The following is an 18650-nucleotide window of genomic DNA, read 5'->3' on the forward strand; positions in this document are numbered from 1 at the left end:
TAAGCGCCACGTTTGTGTCTTTCAGTGCAATTTGTTTGAGTACAAATACACAAAATAGTGAGCAGCATCATCCTATGAGTTACTGACCTTACACTGCAACCACCCTCAGCTAAGCCAGTCCTGAAATCATCTATGATGTGTGTAAAGCATGGTCAGTGAAACACACTATTTGCTTGCTGAAATCAATTGATCAAGGAAACAGCAATGCGTGCATCACTGTTAACATCTGCTCATCTGCATCTAAGTAGATTATCCAGATTTGTAGCAGACTGTTATTGACAGTAATGATAAAAACACACAAAACAAGCTCAACACTGGCTCTGCATTAAGGTGCATCTGGATTGTTCCTAGTCAACTGCAATTAAAGCTACACTGTGGATGCCATATGCTTATTTATACCCATTGATTTAGCTCAGAGGTGTAACATCTTGTAAGTGACCGTGATATATTGAAATTCTTCTCAGCTTCATCACATTTTATGTGCTTTATGGGGTAAAGCTGAACTTTCTGTAGAGTTTATAATTGCAAAATGTAATTTGTTCTAAAATGTCATTCCAGTTTTGCCATTTAAAACCAAGTCTCCTTGTACATGGATGCAGGAATGGGAGACACAGCTCAAAAACTTGCACCTTTTTTTTTTTTGGAAGAATAAATGTCACAATGCTGATAAATGTTAAGACAAATGTGTTGAACACAGTCAATAATGTTTAGATTTTTTTTAACAGTATCTCAGTGATCAGTGGTTTGACACCAGCAGTCGTTCTCCTAAAAATAAACATTGAGGCAAAGATCTTTTCTACTCCTAAAAGAATCGGTTTATTCACCCTCGCAGCCTTTTCTTCACGCTTGCGTACTTTTTGTTCACTTTTGACCCGTGAACTTGCACCGACTTTATCCTCCTGACACACAAACACTGTAGTTCTCTCTTCTTTGTTCTTCCAGGCAGCAACAATGATAGCAACGGCATTATGCACTGTGACAACACTACCTCCCACTCTTTTTCTTGTGGCACTTCACACAATCCTGGCTTCTGTCTCCCCCTGCTTCTCCTCCATCTTCTGCCTCTCACTTTGAATTGTGTTGGGGTCAATTAGCTCTGAATTTGCTTATAGAAAAGATTGAAATCTGCAGGATGCTGCAAGGTGCTAAGTAACATCTGCTTTAAAATGTCTTAAAAGGATCCCCCCCCCCAATATTTTATCCTCTTTAGCTCTGTTGCATTTCTAACCAAACTGCTTGATTTTCTTTTTTGCTTAAATTTTCATCTCATTTCTCTTTATTCTTGTTTTTTTTTTCCTGCACTCCTAATATTTCTCTCTTGTGGGTGAAGTAGTACTTGAGAAAGTGCGATATCCTTTTATAAAACTGGCTGACAGAAAAAAGACTGTATTACATGCCTCTCATTCTTGCTGTTGTACAGAATATTTTAAATAACTATAAAGTAGAATATGTTAAATTCCATCAGTCATTGCATTACATGCTTTTCTTTAAGCAAAGAAAAGTATGATACATAAACACCTCAAATACAGATAAATAAAATATTTACATACTATAAAAAAATAGCAACAGTTCTAGACATTTTATTAGTTGTGTCTGATTTTAAATTGGCCTAATTTTTAGTTGGTATTGCCAAAATTATTTCTATCGGTTAAAGACTGAAATAACAATAGCCAGAAATATTCATTTTTTAAAATCAGAAGTTTACAATCACTAAGCTATTTTAAGCTATTTGGAAAAGTCAGATGATGATGTCATGGCTTTGTAAACTTCTGATAGCTTAATTGCAACTTTTGAGTTTAATAGAGACTCAACTTGGAGGTGAGACCTGAAACATGCCTCCTTCTTGTCTGACATCATGGAAAAATCAAAGGACATAAGCCAAGATATTAGAAAAAGAATTGTGTTCCTTCACATATCTGGCTCATTTTTGAGTACATTTACCGATGCCTGGTGGCGCCACAACCATCTGTTCAAACAATTACACGCAGGTATAAACAGCAGGGGAAAGTTCAGTCTGCATGCTGTTTAGAAAGGAGACAAACATGTGTGGGTGCAAAATGTAGATAACATATCTTAAAACCTCGCAAATATGCTTGTTAAGGCTGGTAATCCATAGTTAAATGAGTCCTTTACTAACATGGCATGAAAGCCCACTCAGCAAGGAGGAAGTCATTTATCTGAGTAGCTTAAAAAAAGCTGGTTTACAATTCGCAAATGCACTCAAGGAAGTTGAGGGGGGCTGGGGGAGAACTCAATGTTTGGTGGGATGATGACATAACGACCATTGCTTCGTTTGGAGAAAAAGAAACAGCTTGAAAGCCTCAGAGCACCATCCTAGCTGTGAACTACGGGGGTGGCAGCATCATGTTATTGGGGTGTTTTTCCATAGGAATGATTGGTGCGCTTCACCAGTTCCATATGGCATTACGAGAAAATAACATCATGGGGAAATTTTAAAACATCAACTAGAAGGTTAAAGCTTGAGTTTCTTTCTTCCAAATGAACAGTGACCCTCAGTATACAGACAAAGTGGCATAAAGACAGGGATGTCAGTGTTTTTGGAGTGACCATCAAAACACTGTGCTCTCAGTGCTAAAAAAGAGCCTGAAAACCCGACCCAGTCACATCAATTCTATCAGGAAGAATGGGCCAAAATTCCAGCAAACGAGTATGAAAAGCTTATAGAAGGAAAACCAAAAACATTTGACCCGAGTTTCAAGGTACTGCTACCAAATTGTAAGGAGATGCATGTAAACAACAGAAAAAAATCTTATTTTTATGCATTTTATTTTTCTAGTATTTAACAAATGAAAATACTTTTCCTTAGCCCACCTTTCCTAAATCAGACGGACAGAGAATAAAAAAAAATAAAGTATGAGAAGAGCCTCTGCGGCTTCATCCTTTAAAATGTTCAAATCATTTGGACTAATTACAAATGTTTGCGCAAACATTTCTATGTCCGTTCTGACATTGTTTATGTAACACAGTCAATCCTTCTATTTGTGGGTGACTTTTATTTGGGTCCCACAGCATTACGATCAAATAAAAACTTTTTCCATGAAGCCCTTTCCAACCACCCGGGTCTAGTAGATGTGTGTGTTGGTGGTGTTTCTCGCTGTTTCTTTTCACTCCCTCTGCCCCCTCTCCACCCCCATCTCATTCCTCCGAACAGTAAAGGCAGGACAAACCTCCGACGGTGATCAGCCGCTGAGAGGCAAGCAGTGCAAATGGGAAATTTCAATAGATAGGTCCTGAAATCTATTGTCAGAGAGCGAGTGAGAAGATGAAAATGGAGTGAAAGAAAGAGGCTAAGGAAGAAAGATGGAAGGAGGGGAGCGTAGACGGAGGCAGACAGGGAGACAAAGTGAGCTGTAGAGTTTTCGCCCTGGGGGGAGCCGGTTTGCAAAGAAGGAACGAGGTGCAGAGGAGGCAGTAAACGAGACTATGAGAGAAAACACGGCTGGAGAGGAAGAAAGTGATGGAGGAGCAGGAGGAGGAATTGGGGTTTAAATGGAGCAAAGAATCGAAAAGAGGAGCTGCGAAGAAAATCAAAAAGGACAATGCTGGGGCAGGGAGGGTTGAAGAGGCAAAGATAGGCAAAAGGAACAGATGACACACACTGAGGGTGTTTTGCATAAACTTTTAAAACTGCTGGCAGCTCAGTTTAAACACAGCAGCTAATAATTAAAACAGCCAGACATCATCCTGTGTTCTACAGAGACAGCACGCGGATTTCTTTCTTTTTTTTCCAATGCATAATCTGCAAATAAACTGCATCATCTCTCCGGGGGGCCTCTGATGGCTGAAGCCTTGTGGTGCCCACTGCATATTCACACGAGTCCGCCTCCTTCACCTGCTCACTTCGCCTCACATCACAGCACAAATTAACAATGAGTATCCCCATCTCTACCGTGAAAAACTTTTCAGTCTTGTTTTTCATCATAATAGTGACAAGACGGATTGTAAATAATTAGCTGTTTATCCCTACATGTTACTGTTGACAGGCCAGAAAGCCCACCACAATCACATTAAACAAGAGGAAAGCTAAAAAAAAAAAAAAAAAAACGTCCGAGATGAAAGCTTCTAGGCGGGTTGGCAGCTACTTAGTTCGGCCTGATGCAGGTTTTATTTTGAGTTTTACAGACTGACAGCCCTGAAGTTGTGAGCAAAATCCTCCAACAACACGCTGGAATTAATTTCTCTGCTCAGTCGCGAGCAGCAGAGCGGCAATATTAACAGCAGCACATTCGGTGGCGGGAGCGTCGCCTGGATCAGGTTGGCGGTGGACGGAGTGGCCTGGCTCGCGCGCGAAACAGATTTAATATGTGCCTAACACTGTTTTATATCAGCACAGGAGGAATGCATCAAATTTATCTGCTGTGAAAAAACCTGGAGAAAACTACTCAGACCTCAGCTTGGGATATAATGCACTCAGAGATGCTTTGATGCACCTCATATTTCAGCGTAACACACATTTCTACAGGCAGCCCGGCATGCATACACATCCCCCTTATGACAGTATGTGGATAAATAAGCACATTAAATATGATTGAAGGTTTTTGCAGCCTTTATTTTCCTCTCCTTTTCTTCAGCTCAGAGTGAGGTAGGAAGCAGCTACAGAGGGGGATAATTTACGGATCAGACACCTTTACACACGCTCTCGCCACTGCGCACAACATGCCACCAGCAAGCACTCTTAGATAAGTCACTATTACTCTCGCTACGTTGGGCTCTGCACTTGTACTTTTGATCGAGAATCTCTGGAGTCCTTCCTGTGGGCTTGTGAGGGAGATGACAGACAAACCATAGGCCACTTTAAATCCAATAAGATGTGAAGTACGCAGCCTCACATCCAGCTGACAGGATCTCTACCTTTCTCGTTGTGTCCCGTTTTTATTACTGCCTGTCGCTGTTTTTTTCGTTTTCAGCTTAAAAAGGGGAGAAAAAAAATCTATGAGTTCAACTTTTTAAACTACGAAGCCATTAGTGGGAGCCTTGATGTTACTGCTGATCTGTCTTCCCTCTGCTGTTCTGTTCACCTTGGTTCCTATTAATAAAACACACTCCAGAAAAGCCTCAGGGTAATTAGGAAAAGTTATTAAAGCTCAAAATCAAAGCTAACACCTGCAACAAAAGTAAGATCTTAGGAACCTCACTACCTCAGGACAGTCACAGAAATATTCACATCTGCCTTTTCACATTTTGTCATGTTGAAGTTAAAGGAGGATGAGGCAAAAAAAATGAGTCACAAAAAACAGCAACTCTGAATTGTGCTTTTGTATTCCCTGACTTCGTAGAACAACATGTTCGTGTTACACAGCTGCAGGTTTTGGAGTCATGTCTTTATCGGTGATGCACATACAGAGACTGAAATTGTGGCCCATTCTTCTTTGCTCAAGCTGAGTCAGATTGAAAAGAGGCTCGGTGTGAAGACTCACAACTGGAATTAGGTCTGGAATTTAAAAGTTTGAACACAGGAATGTGCTTCGATCTGAACTGTTGCAGCTCTGGCTGTGTTTTGGAGATTTGTTGTCCTATTAGAAGTTTAACCTGCGCCCCAGTCTCCAGTCTTTCACTGCCTTTAACAGGTTTTCTCCAGTGTTGCTGTTTATTAAGCTCCAGCTCCTCTTCCATGTTTCACAGTGGGGATGATGCATTAGGACTGAAGTATAATGTTAGTTTTCCTCCAGAAATAGTGTTTTGTATTTCAGGCAAACAGAAAAATTATGACCATTGCCTTCTAAATGCTTTAGTCATTTGCTTTATTTTTTATCCCTCTCCCATCACACTGTCATCGTACTCTTCCACCTAAGCTATGAAACTCTGCAGCTCTTCCAAAGTTACCTTTATTTTATCATTGCTCCCATTTATTGGTTTGTGCCAAACTCACCCTTTTAGGACGATTAGTTTATCAGTGACTCTGTAAGATGTTCCAAGCTCAGGATATTGTTTTATAAACAGCTGTATTTATATGAATATCATATTCCACACAGTTGGACTCTTAATTGCAGTGAAATAAGTTGTTAAACATAATTTGGTCCCATTTAGTTTCCCACCAGAAATCAAACAATTTAGTGTCTTTGAAATGTTATGTCTCATGTAAACCAATGGCTCAAAGAGACAAATATATTTTCCGTCATTGAAGTCTTGTTTCACAGGGAAAGTCTTGAATGTCTTATTTTAGTCTTTTTCTATTATTAGTTAATTTTTTTTTTCTTTTACATATTTGTTAAATCTGTCACCATGTTCTGACAGTATTATATAACATGAGACAGATAATGGATTAAACATGCAGCTCTTCTGCCCTCTCCATGTAGTCCTACAGCCATCGGCAGAAACACACCACTTGATCAGAAACAGCCAATCAGAGCCTGTTAGAGAGTCTTAGCACTGTTAATCCACCTTGTGTGCGAGCTGCTCTTTGTGTTAATGGTGGAGAAACATCTTACAGTGACAGGAAAACCGTTTATCCACTGTAATCGGTGGCTATGCTAACTACATTCAGGGTCCATTATAGTGAACCAGCTGTAGTAGCACAGATACAGAGTGAAGGTGATTGACAGCACTAAGTCCCTCCTCCTAGTTGGTTGTGATCGAGTGGCGTATTACTGCAGATGACAGGGAGAAGGCAGAGGTGCTCCATTTTTTTTCAAAGACTATATGTCTTTTGCTGTCAGGACACAGTGACAGTTTTAACAAATATATAAAGAAAAGACAAACTTTAAAAAAAATAAAAATTACATACTGCAACTTTAAAGTTTGACTTCTAAAGGCCCAAACAGGGACTGGGTTTGTGAATTAACATGTAGCTGTGGGGAACTAAAGGACGATAGTAACTTTTAATAATGGGTTTGAAGAATATACATTTGTGAATTAGTTGACTTATGTTGGGGAAAAATGGGATTAATACACATTTGGGTTTTTATTTGGAAAACATTCTGCTATTGAAGCTTTTGTGGTGGCTAATAGCATTAAAAACTGAAAATAGAGTTTTGTGGTTGTAACGCCACAAAAGGTGGGTATGAAAACTTTAGCAATGCGCTGCATATTTCTATAGGTCAACCTCACAGACTTACACTAGCATGCTGTTTGTTACGTTTCCTGAACACAACCTTGTAATTGGTTTGCGCTGATGTAAATTTCTTTAAAACACCGTGGCAGCGTTTCTTACTCCTTGTTGCCTTGGTAGCTGCTGGTAATTTGGCATTTGCTTTTATTTAGACACTTTGTTTTGTTCCAAACGAAGCCATTTTACTTCAACAGTTGTGTCATTACTCTTAATGACTTTGGTATTTAATCCAAATGTGCTTTGCGATGTTTAGCATTCTACTTACTTTTCTTTCTTTTTTTCACTGTGCTTCTCCTGGAGCCATTCAAACATGCATTCTCATTGCTGAAAAAGGCGTTATCTTGAAAATATAGCCATAGAGTAAAGAGCTTGCAGCATTTCAAGACAAACATTTAGAGGGTGGAATACTTATTTGCATTCAGCAGACACAAACACATTACACTGAACCCCCACTGCTTGTCATTAAGCAACGGGTTGGTTGAGGGAAAAACGCTGCCAGCAACACAACACACTCGGCGCCCGTCCCCAAATTTGAAAAAAAGACTCAACAATTTTGAACATGCAAGCTCCAGATAAATTACATTCTTCACATGCCATGGCAACAGTAATTTCTGCCGCAGGCGACGCGCTCGGACTGCAACAGACAGACTTGTGGTGCAACTGGTGAGAAACGAGGGAAATGTGGACAATCTGGAGCTCTTGGCGCACCGACGGCATCACAAATGTTCTTCTTTTTTTTTTCCATTATAATGAAGGACTCCAACATTAGTTTTTTTTTTCTTCTATTATTCTGGCTCATCTGCTATTCTCTTGTAATTCTCTAATTATAAAGTCCTACTGATGAAATCCTCCATGCCTTTTCTTTCATGTGTTGAGTAGCACACTTACGGAGCTGCAGCAGCCTACAAAGAGTACACGTTCATAAATGACGGATCTCTTTTTCCATAAGCTCTGCATTCGTTGGTAGCTTTATACCTTTGCTTTTTTTCTATCAGCTTTTTGAGGCTTTTATAAGAGGAGAGTAAAAAAAAAAAAGAACCATTCTTCATCACAATCGAACTTCTCCGTCTTTTCTTTTATGGCTGGCTTTATTTTCTCAGTCGACAACCATTCCTCCCACAGTAACAAGCAAAATTCATCGTAAATGTCAGTCATCGGTGATACCGTTTTCTTTAGTTATTTCTTGTTAAGCCGGAGCAAAAAAGCTGCATAGCTCAGGATTTACCTGAGCTTTTTGTTAAAGTACAAAGTTTAAGATTCAGGTGAACATTTTTGCTCCTATTGTGATAATTGGGTTTCAAATCAGTTTTCCAGCTGCTAAAATGTAATGAATCATTTTTTGAGTTCTTTGTTATTTAATACCTGATTAAAGTTGTGTGACTCGCCATCTATTTAGTGGTCTAAATGATTACATATATGTATTTGCTCAGTATGCATAATTGAGCCATCTTTAAAGACAGATCCACAAGCAGCCAGTTGTTTGTTGGTGCAGTCCTATGCAGTGTGTGCAGAATCTGCTCATCGCTCTATAGAAATTACTTAATCATTTTACTCTCACTTAAAGTAGCTAATGTCGGTTTTTTCAGCTCATAATGGTATTTAATCAAATGTAATATTTCCAGGGGCTCCTGTGGGACGTTTTAGACAGGTGAGGGAATAATGCAGGCACTGTAAAGGCAATCCTCCTGCTCAAACAAAAGCTCAGCTCTGACCTTTCCTCTGTGTCTCCGCTCCCACCTCACCCTCTTCCGCTCAAATACAATAAGTCATAACGCAGTTTACCATGTTCTGTTACTTGCATGTGTTCTGCGTATGTTTTTGTCTGAGTCTTAATGGCAGCCTAAATTGTTCAAAACATCCTCTTGAGAAAGGCATCTCTCTGTTGACTATTTATAAAGTCTTTCTGGGACAGTCTGAAAATAAATAAATAAATAAATAAAAAACAGCATTGCGTTAACTATGCAGAAGCACAGTTTGCTTCTATGTCTGGTAGATTGTAAAAAGAATAAATTAATAGTATAATCAGACCTACAAAATAATTCCAGTCCAGATTAATCAGTTCACATGTCTCTGCTGCAAGTGGATAAAGTTATTTGCAGCAGATTGTCTCATATTTTACCTTCTCACCACTATTCTGTGTTGGTCAGCTTTGTGGATTTCTAGCAATAGTTATGCTGTCGACACATTCTCCCCACCTGAGGAGTGGATCTCCTCCAGAGTTACCTATAAAACTCCATAATTTAATCTTTGACCTGTCTTGTGTGCTTCTTGATTTTAATAAACACTACATTTTATTTACAGGTGTAAAGATTAGGGCTGAAATGATTATTTGCATTAATTGTGATGAATTGATGGTTGAAAAAATCTAAATAATCATTAACCAAGGCCAACTGCTGAAAGAGCAACATATTCAGATCAGACGCTAAAACTGTACACCATTTAAGATGGGGGGGGGGGGGGATAAAAACCTTCTTTTTCTTTGTTCTAGCCAAAGCCCCTCAAATGGTTTAGCTTCACTTTGTTCAAACTATAAAACTAAATAAATAAAAATGCAGGATGCCGGCCCTCCATTACCGACTTTGGACACCCCTGCCATAAACTGAGAGTCGCTGTTGTAATATGATAAAAGGAGGAAAGGTTTACTCTGTGTTGATACTTTTGCAAGGCAATTTCCCCCATATTACTCCAATTATTACATAATGTTGGTCCAGAAATCCTTTGTGAAGAAAAACGCCTGTTAATGCAGGATGACAAAATAAACGAACAATTAAAGTAAACACAGACCATCTCCAGCATGGCTGCGTGGGTTTGCTTTGATATGATGACAGACTCTGAACAGCCCACCACTCGGCATCAGTGTTGCATTCATGCTACCCGTTTTTTTAATATATATTTTTTATTTTATTTTCTAAAAGATGATTCCTAAGTGAGGGAAATGACCCAGACGTATCGGTGCTGCAGCCCTGATAAGAACTGCTTGAAGTCTCTAAATGCTGAGAAAGGTGTTTCATTGCGTTTTCTCTTATCTCCTTTTGCATAGGAAATACTGGACCATCCTTTTTTAATAGAGTGAAGATAACGCCTTCCTACAGTTCCTTACGGCAGCAGCATTAAAAGTGAATCACCGTGGGCCTATGCATCAGACTCAGCACAGAAACCGCAGCGGTGCCTTCGAAGACAGAAAGGGTTACTTTATTACTACGTGTGTGTGGATGTGTTTGATAAGAAATGATGAAGAGACTTTTAGAAACGCAAAATTATCTCAGCACAATCACAACACTAAATGACATCGCTTCAGTAAGAATGAAGCACACGTCGTGCTTTTAGTTTCTGTTTTCCACTCTGGAGCATTCGTCATGGCAGACCTGCTGCAAAACGAGCTAATGCACAGCGTGGTGGAAGTGCAATTGAGTTGTCTTTGCACGGAAGTTGTCTTTATGAATTCTCCTTCATATCTTCTCTTGATCTCGATGTTTTCTGGGTCAAGTGAAAATACTTCAGAAAACACTTTGAGTTTGATCGATTACTCAAAAGGGCCGTCTTACCCACTTTCTGTACTTTTCACAGATTTCTACTAAAAACGCTGGGAGTTTATAGAGATAGAGACAATATAAACTTATTCTCAAAAGTGTATCCACCCCTGTTAAAGTATCATTTTTAAATATAAGTCCAGCCGAACTTAGATTAAACAAATCTGTTAGGAGAAGCAACATAAAAAACCAAAAGATGCACTAATGTGGTTAAAATGTTTTTTTTATTTTTATTTTTTATCAAACCTCCTTTTGATTCAAAGTCAGCATCAGATTTGATAATGTCTCTTGTCTGCAGCCCTCATCGACCATGATGCTGCCACCACCGTGTCGACTGTATGTGACCTATTTACAAACTAGATGAAGTCTTATGGCTGAACTTTGTTTCTGGGTAATCAGGTTTACTGTATCTGGTGTTGGACATGTACCAAGAAAACAGAAGCAACTAAAGCAAGAAAGTATTAGTTCAACATTTTCTTTTGTAGCACGGTATTAGCGGTGCACCGATTGCAGTTTTCTGACCGATTACCCATCTTTAAAATGCCAGCCACTTGAAATTTTGGCAGGCTTGTCACACCAGACACTGTCTTAAGTTATAAGGTTAGAATACACCTTTAATTTTAAAATATTATTTTATTGAAAACCATTGAGCAATACCGATCAAATTACACAAACTAGATTTATTTTTCCAGAATGTGCTTACAATTATTTATCGTATTCTCATTTTATTAAGTCACAAAAAACCTGACTTTAACTAAGGACGTGTACATTTCTGCGAGCTGCTGTGCAACCACATCTGGGATAAAATGGCTTCTGTTTATTTATTAATTTTTTTGTCAGGAGGCTATATAAACATGGTCAGCTTTGTTAAAGTAATAATCCAGTTCCAAGTTTTATCATTGGAAAAACAAACGAACAAAAAGTGTGTGAAAAACCCACATAAGTGGAACAGATTGTTTTTGCAGATTGCCCGCACTCACCCTCCTTCCAGAGCGTTTGCATTAATGCTAATTAGGACGACTGTAGGAAAATAACTGAGTGTTGCTTTGAATGTTGCAGCTGCAAGGGATTGTGGGCCAGGTTTATCTGCATAAAGTAGGTCCAGTGAATCCAATGTTAATGCAAATATTAAAGGAGGCACTGGAACCCTTTTCTTTGAATTATTTTATTTGCCTGTTACTCCTCTCAGGTAACACCTTATTTTTTAATTCTTGAACTTGTCAGCTTGGGCAGCATGAAAGATGAAAATGTGCAAATGGAACTGCCTCAGATTTGCAGGATCAAATTCTTCTTCAATCAGATTGACAAAATAATTTGGAAAGGCTCTTTCAGGTTAAAAATGAATCAGCAGGTTGAAGGATTACCTAACAGTAGGCTGTCAGTCGCACACTCAAAGCGATTCTTTGAAACATTCAGCAGCTATGATTAATTCATTTGCATACTGAGATCCAGTTTGAATCCAGGCAGAATGAAGATAATGAGCATGTTAATCAGCTTGTCCTGGTTTTGTACCGGCGCAGAGTTCAGTATGTACCTTTAATTATGGGTTTGGGTTGTGAATATTTTTCTATTGAAAAACGTCCTTTCACAAGCTGACATTATCATATGAAATGTCAGAAATTCGTCCAATTAAGTTTGGACTGTTTTCCTGATATATATGTAATGTTCTGGAGACAGGAGAGCCACAGCTATGTAATTTCAGCATGAAGCAGAAAAAAAAAAAATCATTTTTCTTTTTCATCTCAGTCGTCTTGTTTGAAAAGATAATTGAAAATGTAGACCAGGACAGTTCGGAACTTTTTACAGAAATGACTAAGATAACATTGTCTGAAATAAATAAAGCCTCAGTAAAGTTGTTGCAGCTGGGAGACAACCTGCAGACGCAGTGCCAAAACTTTACGAGCCTCTCTTCCTCAGTTCTGATCTATGATGTGTGGCGTGCAGATAAACAATAACAGATCCTTCTGGCTGCCTTTGTTTGGCTCACAGGGTGACATTCCTGTGCACTCCAGCTGCCCTGCCAAGTGTAAATGCGACACCCCATAAATTGGATCATTAAACAGATACAGATCACATGTTAACATCAGGTGTAAATGAGCTTGTGTCATTTAGTGAGTCTGTTTCTCTGTCCTTTTTGCTGATGTTTCCTTTATTCTGTTTCTGCTGGCGTACGGCGCCGACTGCATGAGGAAAACAACAAGGCTTCTGGGAAATTACCCTACAGGATTTACTGTCCTGTTCTCTGAATGTTCCATCCATCCATCCATCCATCCATCCATCCATCCATCCATCCATCCATCCATCCATCCATCCATCCATCCATCCATCCATCCATCCATCCATCCATCCATCCATCCATCCATCCATCCATCCATCCATCCATCCATCCATCCATCCATCCATCCATCCATCCATCCATCCATCCATCCATCCATCCATCTATTCATTCATTCATTCGTCATGGATCGATGGTTTTTACAGGTTTCTGTTTCTCGTTGGATATTTCTGCAGTAAGTTCAGAAAACGTCCTTTGATAACTGGTATTTATAATAACTGATATTTATACTGGTATAACTGGTGTTTGTATTTTAGGCTGAAAAGTTCTACTCATTTTTATGTTGGGATAGTTTGGAGTTTGGGCATAAAAATTGTGTAGGACGGCTGGGTTTACCAAACTGTAGCAAGGCAGATATTTCTGCAGCTCAAACTGTACAACTGTATTTGGGTTATAATATAAAACACCACAGATATTATGTGTACATCATATTTACACTAGTTTGAAGTTTAATTAAGTTCAACAACAAGCTCAGCTTGAGTAATTGACTGATTATAGATTTAATCACTGTCACCACGAATGTTTACATCTAGAGGAGCGTTGTCTTCCCAAGTCTTAGAGGAGGATAATAAAGGGAGCCCTATGATACTTCACTTTAAATCAGGAAGGCAGTTATCTCTCTGTGTCTGAGTGGCTCTAAAACTGCTCAGAGTGCAGTTATGAAATCATTGTTTCGGGGGCGGGTTAAACTCCAAATCCGGCTACAAGTGCAGCATTTCCCACACACAGGCTTTAATAAGGTGGGGTACCTGGATACACTAATGCACAGGTATATCTGGAGGTCCAAATATAGCCGGCAGTCCCAGCCTACACGGCTCTTTTTTGGATTGTTCTGGTTGTTGAAGATGATGCACACTCCTACTTCATAATATTGCAGTCTGTCATTAAAGCTTGTGCTTCACCAATTTACTCCAGCATTTTTCAGCTTTACACAATAGAATGAAAAAATAATAATAAAGCAAAAGCTAAACCGGCATGAACAGCTCGAATGTTTCTCATTTGTTCCAGTTGGTAATTGATTTGGACTGGAACCAGCTCCATAATTGAGTCATTAATAAAAGGAAATGTTCGGAGCATGCCAAAGGAATTACTGTAAGTATTGTTGCTTAGTTAAATTCTGGTCCCGGTTTCATATTCTCTCTTGCATACATTTTCAGTTATGAAACATTGATGCAGAATGTCATGGCTAATATAAACACAGCTGAGTGTATTATTTAAAAGTGATGTACAGTCAATCAGTCTCCACTTTTAATAGGCGTAAGTAAGATGCATATTGAGGTCATAGAGATGATGAGGGTCGTATTTTGTAAAATAATGAATCAGTAGATGAGCAGTCAGAAATCAATCAGGTTGGTGTATTAGATAGGAGGGTGAAAGCGCCTGAAGAGAGCAGACATATTACTTAGATACATGAAGCACAGCGCAGCCACAGGGAGGTGACCCAGTGCTCTTGAACATGAACATGCAATCACACACTGGTAACCGAACAAACCGCCACCAGGGAAGATGCCCTTTCTGCTGATGAAAAGTGCGGAGGAGTTGGAACCTTGAGTCATGCAGCTGGGAATTTACATTAAAGCATGCAGAATAGATTGACTGATTTCATAGAGTAAGAACAGTTTCCTGTACATCACGCTGCGGGAAACACAAATTATTGTTTTAAAATGACATCCCATGTACACAGTGTATGGAGAAGGTTTCCACAGTTTAGAGCCTTATAGATTCCCGTTTTGGTTTGGTCTGCTTTGACGAAGCGCCAACAAGCTCACGGAAAAATAAAATAAAGGCCCGGCGTCGCACAGCAAGCGTGCAGCTTTAGTTTAAACTCTTGCATATTAGCATGCAGAGAAAAACCTTTTCCTTTTTGTGTAGAGCAGAATACAACAAGAGGCAGACTGAATCATGTTCACAACAATACGGACAATCCTTAAAATGAAACCCACTCACCGAGGAACCTATTAACATGGATTCATATAATGGGAGTTCTTCAAGGTTTCTTGAAACTTGCAAAGAAATATATTGGGTACAACTTTCTGATGCTGGGTTGGACCCTCTTTTGTCTTCAAAATTTCAAATTCATCAAGACCCCAGAGCCTTATCTCTGAGATTCTGAGATCATATTTACATGATGGCATCTAAAAGTTGCTGCAGATGGGTTTGCTGCACATTCACAAGAATCTCCACCACAACCCAAAGCTGCTCTGCTGTATTGGCAGATGGTGAGAGTGGAAGCCGCTGGAGTCTGGAAAATCGCTAAATGTATCAACAAAGTTTATGAGTAAGCAACAGTGCTTCTCTCGCTCTGACCACAGCCCCGATTACCCCCTCCGCTCGTCCCCATGCTTGCCCTCGCCTTTCAGCGCCTCTTGGCTTTCACTTTCACTTTGTGAAAATTTTCCAAAATTTGTTACACTTTAAGTAGCCAGTGTGAGATTGCTAGGGCTGCTGGAGGTAGCCATCAGAAGGGCGCTATAGCAACAAACCCATTGATACAAGGCAGAATAGATCAATGCCTTCTTGTTTACTTCTGTTCTGACCCTGTCATGGAGGCGTTTTCGTCCTCACAGCTGCAGCTCACTGGATTTTTTTTTTTCTTTTTGAATCACTACCTAATAACCTCCAGAAATGGTTTTGGATGAAAATCCAAATAGATCAACTGTTTCTGAAATAAATTCACCAATGCAGCTTTCAAACTCACTTCAATCCCCTTTCAGCCCAATTCTGACCATTGGCTTAAACTTTAGCAAGTCCTCTTAACCATGTCTCAATGGCTAAATGCTCCCACCATCATTAAGGCGTTCTGCTAAAGTAAACTGAGAACCATGAATACAGCGCTGCATTAACAGCTCTCCAGTTTTGTGCTATGGTCATTCAAAAACGAGGCCCCTCTTTAATCTTCCTCGGCCTTTTACAAAGGAATCACTCAAGATCGCCACGTCCTGCCTTGTACACCCAAATACAGAAAGCCTTACATACCCTGAGCTCTATGGATACCTTTCTGTTGAACTGAGAGGTAGCAGAGGCAAGGTAAGGTCAACTCCATTAAGCTGCGTCAGTCCAGCTAACAAAGAGAAACTGTTTCGTGAAATAGGCTTCATGTACAGTGCTCTGCATTGGAGGTTTGGCCATTTCTGTCCTTCATCATTTTGTACCTTTGCACTCTTGGTCAGGTACATCTACTGCAAGATGTTTTATGCCAACCATGCAGCAATTTATACCAGCAATGGCAACATTTCAGAGTCTGTATGACAGATAAAAATTTAAAGCAGTAGCTCCAATCACCTGAAACTAAATTATCGTTAGTTCAGGGGTCTGCAACCTGCAGCCACAAATGACTCTGTGGACATTTCAGAAGGACTCTTAATAACTTTGACGGAAATTATAAAGAACCAGCAGTCTTTAAATATGGGTACAACAAAAGTGCAAGTTTTAGCAGTTTTTCCATGTTTCCATGGAACAATTGCATTGGATTTCCACAGCAGAATTACAGTCCTTGCTTTTTCACATCACTTTTCACATACATTAACATCACACAGAAGAAAATGCTTCAATCTTTTTTTTCTATATTTGGTATTTGAACATTTCCACAAATCATATCATATATATTTTATACAATTTATGCTAGTATATATATGTATGTATGTATTGAGGGCAAAAATGGCTCTTTGGCTGGTTAAAGGTTGCAGACACCTATTAGTTGTACTACAATGATTGGGGATCAGTTATTTAAATATATTTCCAGTAATGTATTCCTAGTCTAATTAAATATGGTTTTCCACTAGCAGGAAGCTGCTCATAATGAATTTGATTTTATAATCAAATAACCCATCATATTTCACTGACATCAACTTTCAAAACAGGAATAAAAACCATGTACAGTCATAACATACAGCATTATTAAAATAACATTGAACTAATAATAAATAATTAATAGTATTCTATTTTGTCTCCATAATCAACAAAGATGCATAAGAAAAATAAATTGATACATAAGAATCATCAAGTTTAACACAAGGAGGTTGGGACTACACTGCGTTGGTACAAAGTGCAGGTATGGATTGACTCAATGATCAAAACACAACAACTGATCAGAACATAAAACCCTTAAGGTGGACTGTTCTCTGTTTATCTCCCCCACAGCTTCTCTGCCTTTTATTAACACCCAAATCTCAACCGATTGATCTGCCACGCTTTTATTTTTTGGTTTGTATACAATTTGTAGCATTGCTTTAGTGGTTTAATAGAAGAACTGCTGGGATTGACCCTCATTTTCACCTTCTTTTACATCATCACAATGACACCACCACTCTCACTGAGCTTTAAGATTTTGATCAATACAATCAACAGACAATGAAATGACAATGAAGTACATTCAGGTGCCCAAATATATTATACATTTCTAGCAATTAGACTTTGAATGTGTGGCGCCATAAATATTATGCCTAACAGATATTGGATCCAATTGGTTCTTTACAATTGGGATGATGAATGCATCGGTGGTGCTTTGGTCCTATTTACCATTTCTGAGTTTATCCAAACCACACTGTAGAGGATGTTTTTGAGCTATAAATGTTTTCCCCCCCAATAAATCTCATTTTTGTCTAGCCATGCCAGTAGAGACTATGCACAAGAAGTGAGCAGGGATGATCTAAAATGCAGTTTTTCTTGTAAACGGTTGCAGCCTGTTGAGCCTCTGCTTGTAACACAGAGCCCTCAGATCATATTTTAATGCTGTATTTTATTGCCTGCAGTCAGCGTTTGCATCCTGATTGCAGAGCTGCACAAGTCAACGGTACAAGACGAAGGGCTGATTAAAAGACCAGATTAATCTGTCAGGAGTAATTCTTGGAGTTCAATTAGGGCCTACAAAAGCGTTAACAGCAGGCGCATGCTGTGCAGAACAAGTCCGCATTTACATATCCTTTAGCACCAAGTGCATTTAAAAACTTGCCGCTGGCTCAGTTCAGCCTGCAGGATTTTAGAGACAAAAGTGTCTATTCCTCTTTCCGGGGTTTATTTCAAAATTTTGTCTCGCAATTTCACAATTTCTAAAAGGCTTATTGTGTTTTTTTTTTCTCTTTCTTTTTCCCCCCTTTCCATCCCTCTCTTGGTTTAATAGGTTTCAAAGTGAGAGTTATATAAGCAGCTCTCCCCTCTTGCTTTCGGATGGATGAATAAGAGGAGATCAAAAGGGAGGCGATAAAGAAAGAGTGTCTGCTGCCTTCTCTTCGTCTTTATTCCTGCCACATTCTGCCATGGCAGTTCCCCCTAACTACACGACTTGGCCTGGATTCTCTTTTTCTCTTCTGTCTCTCTCTAGGACATTACACTTTAATCTCATGTTCTCTGCTGCTCTCTGTCTCCTTCTGTCTTTCCCGTCTTTTTGGCTTCACTGCATCCATCCATGCATGCATTCATCATCCATCCATCTCTTTATGTATCTAATCCCATGTTCTCTACATCTTTGGCTCTGAGAATATTATTCTAATCTGCAGGCTTGGTGTGATGTAGACTACAGTAATCCCTCACATGTATTTACAGTGCATTTGTGTGCGTGCGTTTGCGCATATATCTTTGCATCCAGCAGGAGATTTTCGACGGGTTTAGTGCAAAGTGTGTGTGTGTGTGTGTGTGTGTGTGTGTGTGTGTGTGTGTGGTTTCTTTTTGTTTGTTTGTTTGTTTCTGTGTGTGGTTTTAGTCCCGCTTTGTGTCCTAC

The 18650-nt window shown here is 39.3% G+C and overlaps 2 protein-coding genes across 8 annotated transcripts in view; one reads left to right on the forward strand and one right to left on the reverse strand.

The window, feature by feature from the left end:
* macrod1 (mono-ADP ribosylhydrolase 1) overlaps nucleotides 1-18650 on the forward strand; it is a 173748-nt gene that overhangs the window by 52337 nt on the left and 102761 nt on the right. The window lies entirely within an intron of this gene.
* flrt1b (fibronectin leucine rich transmembrane protein 1b) overlaps nucleotides 1-18650 on the reverse strand; it is a 53037-nt gene that overhangs the window by 25634 nt on the left and 8753 nt on the right. The window lies entirely within an intron of this gene.

Source organism: Poecilia reticulata, linkage group LG10 (assembly GCF_000633615.1).
Source record: "Poecilia reticulata strain Guanapo linkage group LG10, Guppy_female_1.0+MT, whole genome shotgun sequence".
Taxonomy (NCBI): domain Eukaryota; kingdom Metazoa; phylum Chordata; class Actinopteri; order Cyprinodontiformes; family Poeciliidae; genus Poecilia; species Poecilia reticulata.